This window comes from Galeopterus variegatus, unplaced genomic scaffold, assembly GCF_000696425.1.
Source record: "Galeopterus variegatus unplaced genomic scaffold, G_variegatus-3.0.2 Scaffold2991, whole genome shotgun sequence".
NCBI classification, from domain to species: domain Eukaryota; kingdom Metazoa; phylum Chordata; class Mammalia; order Dermoptera; family Cynocephalidae; genus Galeopterus; species Galeopterus variegatus.
In genome coordinates this window covers 182,124-188,752 of record NW_007729102.1, presented here as the reverse complement: position 1 = coordinate 188,752, position 6,629 = coordinate 182,124, and the positions used below count along the sequence as shown (strand labels likewise).

The window sequence follows — 6,629 nt, the reverse complement described above, 5'->3', positions numbered from 1 at the left end:
AGGGTTAACATCCTCTTACCAGTCATCTTTAAAAAAAAAAAAAAAAAAAAAAGTGTCCATTGGCCATGTATATTTCAGCATTTGTCCTTTGCCCATTAATTTTAAGTGGGTTCTTAGTGATTTTAACTTATAATACTTATCTTTCCATGAACTTTTCAAGGTACCTTTGTATTTCCCCTAGGTTGTTATTTTGTTGTCTGACAGATTTTTTAAAAGTTTTATATAATCAGATGTGTAGTTTTTCCATTTTTAAGTTTAAAAATTAACAAAAGATGGCATTTTATGGATTTTAATTCTTTAATCCATCTAGAACTTATTTTGTTAGTTATGAACTGTCAATCTATATTATTTCCCCCTAAGTAATTAAATTTTGTGGCACCATTTATATTTCCTTTATATACCAATAAATACCAAACTACATAAAGATGTGGGCATTCTTCCCTTACCACCATACCCCCAACCCCACACCAATCCCAGAAGTATCCTCTGGAGTGTGTATGCCTTCAAATCTGAATATGTAACATGCATTTACTTAATTAGTTTTGACAAAAGTGAATGCATATTGCTCTGCACCTTACATTTCTCACTTATTACGGGTATTTTTCCATGTCAGCACATACCTACCTCTTCTTTTTAATACCCACATCACATTCTATAAACTATTACATACTATAATTTAACCAGTATCCTATTAATGAAAATTTAGGTCGTTCCCAATATCTCATTAGAAAAATGCATGACATCAGTGTATAGATATATCAGAACATTACGCAAGTATCTGCGAAGGATATATTGCAAGAGGAATTATTTCAGTGAAAAGATCTGCTTATTTACAACTTTGATGAGATAGCCAAATTCACCTCAGAAAGAACTGTTTTAATTTGTATTCCCAGCAAAAACATAAATTCATTCCTCTACACATTCAGCAATACTGTACAAACATCAGTTTTAAAAGTTTTTTTTGCCAACTTCACATGTAATAAGATATTCTCATTTGAATTTGTGTGACATCGAGCATCTTTTCATACATTCATTGGTCATGTATCTTTTTCTTTTTTTTTTAATATTTTATTTTATTTTGTCGATATACAATGTGGTTGATTATTGTGCCCAATTATCTTTTTCTTACATGAATATTTTTGCTCCCTTTTCTACTAGGTTGTTGGCTGCTTCTTACTGACTTCTAATAATTAAATATTAATTTTTTTGTATATTGGAAATATTTTTTCCAAACTGTCACTTTTCTCTTACGTTTGTTGAATGGTGTCTTCCTATAGCTGTGCGTGTGTGTGTGTACCTCAATATCACAGACAAATCTGTCAATCTTTTCCTTTGTGACTTCGGCTTTCATGTCATGCTTAGGGAAAATGCTCTCAAACCAATATTGTAAAAGTGGTTTCCTATATTATTTCTTGGTATTTTCATAGTTTTCCTCAAATATATAACTAACTTTTCCTAATGTTCATTACTGAAGAGTCCATCCTTTACCCACGGATTTGAAATACTATTTTACAACATTCTAAATTCCCAGAGGTATATGGGTCTTTTTATTTAATTTTATTTTTGGCAGCTGGCTGGTATGGGGATCTGAACCCTTGACCTTGGTGTTATAACAGTACACTCTAACCAACTGTGCTAACCAGCCAGCACTAATCTGTCTCTAGGCCATCTGTTCTCTCAGTGGTATGCCTGATTGTTTTCATACCAGTATCACATTTATTTAATTATCACAGTTTAAAGGTATAAATGCTGCCCTGGAATAACACTTGTGAATGGGTATCGAGGATGTCTGATGTAGTATTATTTGAAGTAGCAAAAAACTGGAGTCAACTTAAAAGGCTATCAATAATGATTTTGCAAAATGAAATGTGGTATATCCATGGAATATCATGGTAGCTAAAGGGATGCCACTGTGAATGGAATCATATAGAACTCTATGAAGGGACATGAAGATATCCAAGACAATTTGCTGAATAAAAATAGCCAGTTGCAAAATAGTACCTATAGTGTGACATTGTATTTGTATAAAGAGAAACACAAGGGCCGGCCCGTGGCTCACTCGGGAGAGTGCGGTGCTGATAACACCAAGGCCCCGGGTTCGGATCCCACATAGGGATGGCCGGTTCGCTCACTGGCTGAGCATGGTGCTGACAACACCAAGTCAAGGGTTAAGATCCCCTTACCGGTCATCTTTTAAAAAATAAATAAATAAATAAATAAATAAAAATAAAAATCAGTTAAACTTAGAATGAAAATAACATAAAAGAGTATATAAGCTCTGTAAGTATATATTTCTACTTCTACTTCACCAGCCTGGGATACTACATTTTTTAAACAGGTACCTAATTTAGTGATCTAGAAGGAAATAGAGCAAGCTAAGAGTGGTTAACTCTAGGGAGAGTAAGAGAATTGGGGGTGGTGAGAAAAGGAAACCTGAGCCTACTCTGTAATATTTTTACTTGTTATAAGGAGATTGTATTCACATATCAATTATGTGATTAAAATTTTATAAAACAATATTTAAAATTCACAGTTTCTTTTTTTAAAAAGATGACCGGTAAGGGGATCTTAACCCTTGACTTGGTGTTGTCAGCACCACGCTCAGCCAGCGAGCTAACCAGCCATCCCTATATGGGATCCGAACCCGGGGCCTTGGTGTTATCAGCACCGCACTCTCCCGAGTGAGCCAAGGGCCAGCCTAAAATTCACACTTTCTGATCTATTCTTATCCATGGATCTCACAGATAGCCTGATTTTCCAGTTAATCATCACTGCATATTGTATACTTTGTAGGCATATCACTCAGGCTGGTTTCTCTCTCTCCTTCTAGGTTATGCCCATCCTCGGAGGCCCAGGTCAAGGTCCTTTTCCTCCTTGAAGCTTTCTCTATTTCAGGTAACCCTGGCCCCTGCTTCCTCTGAGCTTCTACTGGCCCAACAGTCCACTTCCATATCTTTAGTCCTTAATCATTCTCTAAATCGCCTCATGTAAAGGGGTTTTGTGCCTACCCATCTAATACACCTCTTCCACCAAGGCAGTGCTCTCCTCTGAAACCTAGCTTTCTGAAGGAAGGAAAATAAGAAGGAAAATATAGTGACACCATGACAAAATGTAGCTGTCAAAAGACTGAGTAATCTTCCTTCATCCCCTCATACAAGCACTGGGCCATTTGGGAATCAGACTCCAAATGCTAGCATCTTTTGTGTATGCATGTGTCACAAATGAATGTGAATAACATCCCCTAGTTTGTTGGAATAAACCTTTAAATGCACATATACCATATCAGTTACATTTATATTAATTTTCTCTTCTGGATCTTGGAACATTTCCTTCATGTTTAAAACACATTTTTTTTTTTTTTTAATTTGAGACAAAGGAGGAACGATATAAAAGCTGTTAGACTGATTATGGTGTGATATGCAAGTTAAAATTATAGCTCCTGGAAATTCCCTCATAAATAAATATGATCAATATACTCAAAACCTTTCTAGATTGTTAGGACAAGCCAGAAGTCATAATTTCAGAATTCAATTCTAGTAGTAACTGCTGCTTCTGGAAAATGAGGAGAGAAACCAACAATATTAATTCTTTTTTCAATTCCAAAACAAGGTATCCATTGCTTTCAGATGCGTGTGTAAGTGTACATGTGTAAAACATGATGTATCAGGACCAATAGAGCAATAATTATTATTAAAGCCAACACTTATACATGTTAGGTACTGTCGTGGTTCTTTACATGTAATCTCAACAATTCTATGAAATAGGAACTATTATCATCTCTACTTTACATATGAGGAAACAGGTAAAAAGTGAGTAAGTATCTTACCTGGGATTACACAGTTAAGTAGCAAAGTGACAGAGCAAGGATTTATATTCAGGAAGTCAGTACTTGCTCTTAACCACTAGACTATGCTGCATATCGGCCCCCCCCCCCCCCCCGGCCAATATACTATAATGATTTGTGGATCCATACCCATAGGGGATCAACTGTAGTATCTTCTATCAAAGGATTTAAGATTACATAGCCCTCTGTTGCTTATCTGCTTTCTATACTGGAAGTACCAATGGACTTAGCTCCATCCTTCCCTTAGATATTAGAGTACTTTCCCAGATAGGAGTTTATTAATGTCCAAAATATTCCTGGACAGTCAGGAAGGTTATGTGGTATTATCTTATTTAAGAACTGAGGCCAGGAGAAGGGAGACACTTACCCAAAATTCTGTAATTAGGGATGGTTCGCAATCAGGATCAGATCTGATCCTTACTGTACAGCAAACTTAGTTTTTCTGATGGTGACCTAGAAGGTCAAACAAAGGGACAGAAAAGGACATAAAATAAGAAGATATGAGATGGTTTTCTTCTTCAGTCAAGGCAATTTTATCACACACAAAGGAACACCAAAGCTGATAAATAATGTACAAGTGTTTCTTTTTCCTTTTTTGTGGCTTTATTTTCAAATTTACTTTATCTGATTTTTGACAAATTATTTTTAAAAACTTTTTATTAAGAATAATTTCAAATTGATAAAAATGTAGAAGGAATAGTATCATAAACCTACAAGAATCCATCATCCAGCTTCACCAATTACCAACTGAAGGCCATCTTGTTTCATCTATAACCCCACCCACTTCCCCCCCCTCCACTTTTTAAGCTCACCGAATAGCTGAATTCTGTATTTTATTATGGAAAATTTCAAGTATATACCAAGGAAAACTGATTAATGTAAGGAACCCCATATTCCTATCACTCAGCTTAAACAATTATTAATTTAGGGCCAAACTGGTTTCATCTACACTCCTCCCTATTTTCCACAACCGCTGAGATTTTGAAGAAAATCCTAGTCATCAACGAATTTTGAAGCCAATCCCAAACATTATATTATTTAATCCGTAAATATTTTCGTATATATCTCTACAAAATAAAGACAACTTGAAAATATAACCACAATATCACTCTAACGCCTAAAAAATTGACATCAATTTCTTAAATAACACCAAATATCGAATCCGTGTTCAAATTTTCTCGATGCATCTTACAGATTTTTATAGCTGGTATGTTCGAATCAGGGTCCAGACAAGGCCTACTCATCGCATGTGATTCATCTCCAGCTCGCTCTCGTTCTCCATTTCCCCCCACCCCCAACCCCCCTTTTTAACTTTTCAATGTGGGAAAATTCCAATCCCCGCTATTTTGAGGCAATTCCCAGGCAGCAAATTATTTCATGGGTAAAGATCGATGTATCTCCTTCATCTCTAATTTCTTCTACAGAAGAAGCCAATGGGCAGAAAAGGCACTATAATCAGCGAATTTACAGGTTTTCTCATTCTGTTACGCTGGTATTTATACCCATAACAATATCTAATATCATTAGGAGCTAGGCTCATATTAAGTGGCTTACGCACATTATTGTATAGTACACGTCTCTGAGAGATACTATTATTATCACCATTTTACAAACATGGAAACCGACACACAGAAAGAACAGGAGCCTTGCCCAAGCTGGGCGTTGGCGAGTCGGAATTTCAATCCAGATCTGCCCGATTGTGAAGCCACTAGCTAATCCCTGTCATTATACATGACGAAAAGAGAAAATCATCGACCCTTTCTCCCCACCCCCACCCCGAAACCTGAAATCCAGTTCTTCCCAGCAGCCGACGTGTGACCACTGCCGTTCCTCCAACCGCCATAGTAAAGCCAGGTTTCTCTGGCAACTGATATCCATAGGCAGACACGTCACCCTGAAGGCGGGCTTATGCTCTTCAGCCAATCACAATCATCTTGTCTAAGTTTTAGAATGTTCCATAACCAAATGATTGGACGCTGACTCTTACGTCAGCAATGACACTTAGCCGCAGTAAAGGCGGGTGCTAGCAACCTGCTTCTTCACGGTTAAGGCCTAAAGCAAACCAATCATCTTCCTCCTTTAGTGCGGTTTCCGGCCAATGACGCTCGCTCTCTTAGGTTCTTAGCCCGCCCTCCAAAAGCGTGACAGCCGTTGGGTCATAAGTCTATAGGGCAGAGTGTTCACGTGGCCAATTTTCAGGACCCAGAGTTCCCCCGATCAGAGGGTTCTTTTTTTATTTTTTTTTTTGCAGGGAGGCATTATGGGTTTGTGTCCCTCCCCCCCCAACTGGGAAAGGAAGTGTCTACGTGGCCTGCGGAAATAGGATAGGCGGAAATGAGCTAAGGTTCCCGCGAGTGGGGAAGCGCGAGGTCAAATCTGGGGCCACGCCCCCAAGCCTGTTGCGCAATTCTCGAAGCAGGAGAAAAAAAAAAGCGCAGTGAGGGTTTTGAAGAATGTCGGAGTTGGGGCGGTGAATGTCACGGACTCCAGGTTTCAGGACCAGTGTGTATGTGCGCGGGCAAACTCGCGTGGCCTTGGCGTTGGGGTGTGAGCGCGCGCCAGCCCTCATGGCGCCGGAGGTGGTGGGTGTGCGCAGGCGTGCGCCTCTGGCGTTGGTGTCGGTGAAAGTGTGTGCGTGTGTATGTGTAGGTGCGCTGCGCTATACTGGTTGTTCTCTCCTTTATATTTTGAAAACTGTTCTAATGAAAATAAGGCAAGACGACCCGAACAGAAATAGAGTGCCTTTTGTTAGAAATATTTCGGTCTTCCCTACTGATTTAATTTT

General features: G+C 38.4%; 1 protein-coding gene across 1 annotated transcript in view; it reads right to left on the bottom strand.

The window, feature by feature from the left end:
- MORF4L2 (mortality factor 4 like 2) overlaps window positions 1-5,702 on the bottom strand; it is a 12,726-nt gene extending 7,024 nt beyond the window's left edge. Inside the window, exons 1-2 of the mRNA XM_008583658.1 lie at window positions 5,628-5,702; window positions 4,212-4,297 (exon numbers count right to left, since the gene is read on the bottom strand). The gene's annotated coding sequence lies outside the window, so the exon portion shown is untranslated. The remainder of the gene's footprint in view (window positions 1-4,211; window positions 4,298-5,627) is intronic.
- Window positions 5,703-6,629: the final 927 nt, after the last annotated feature.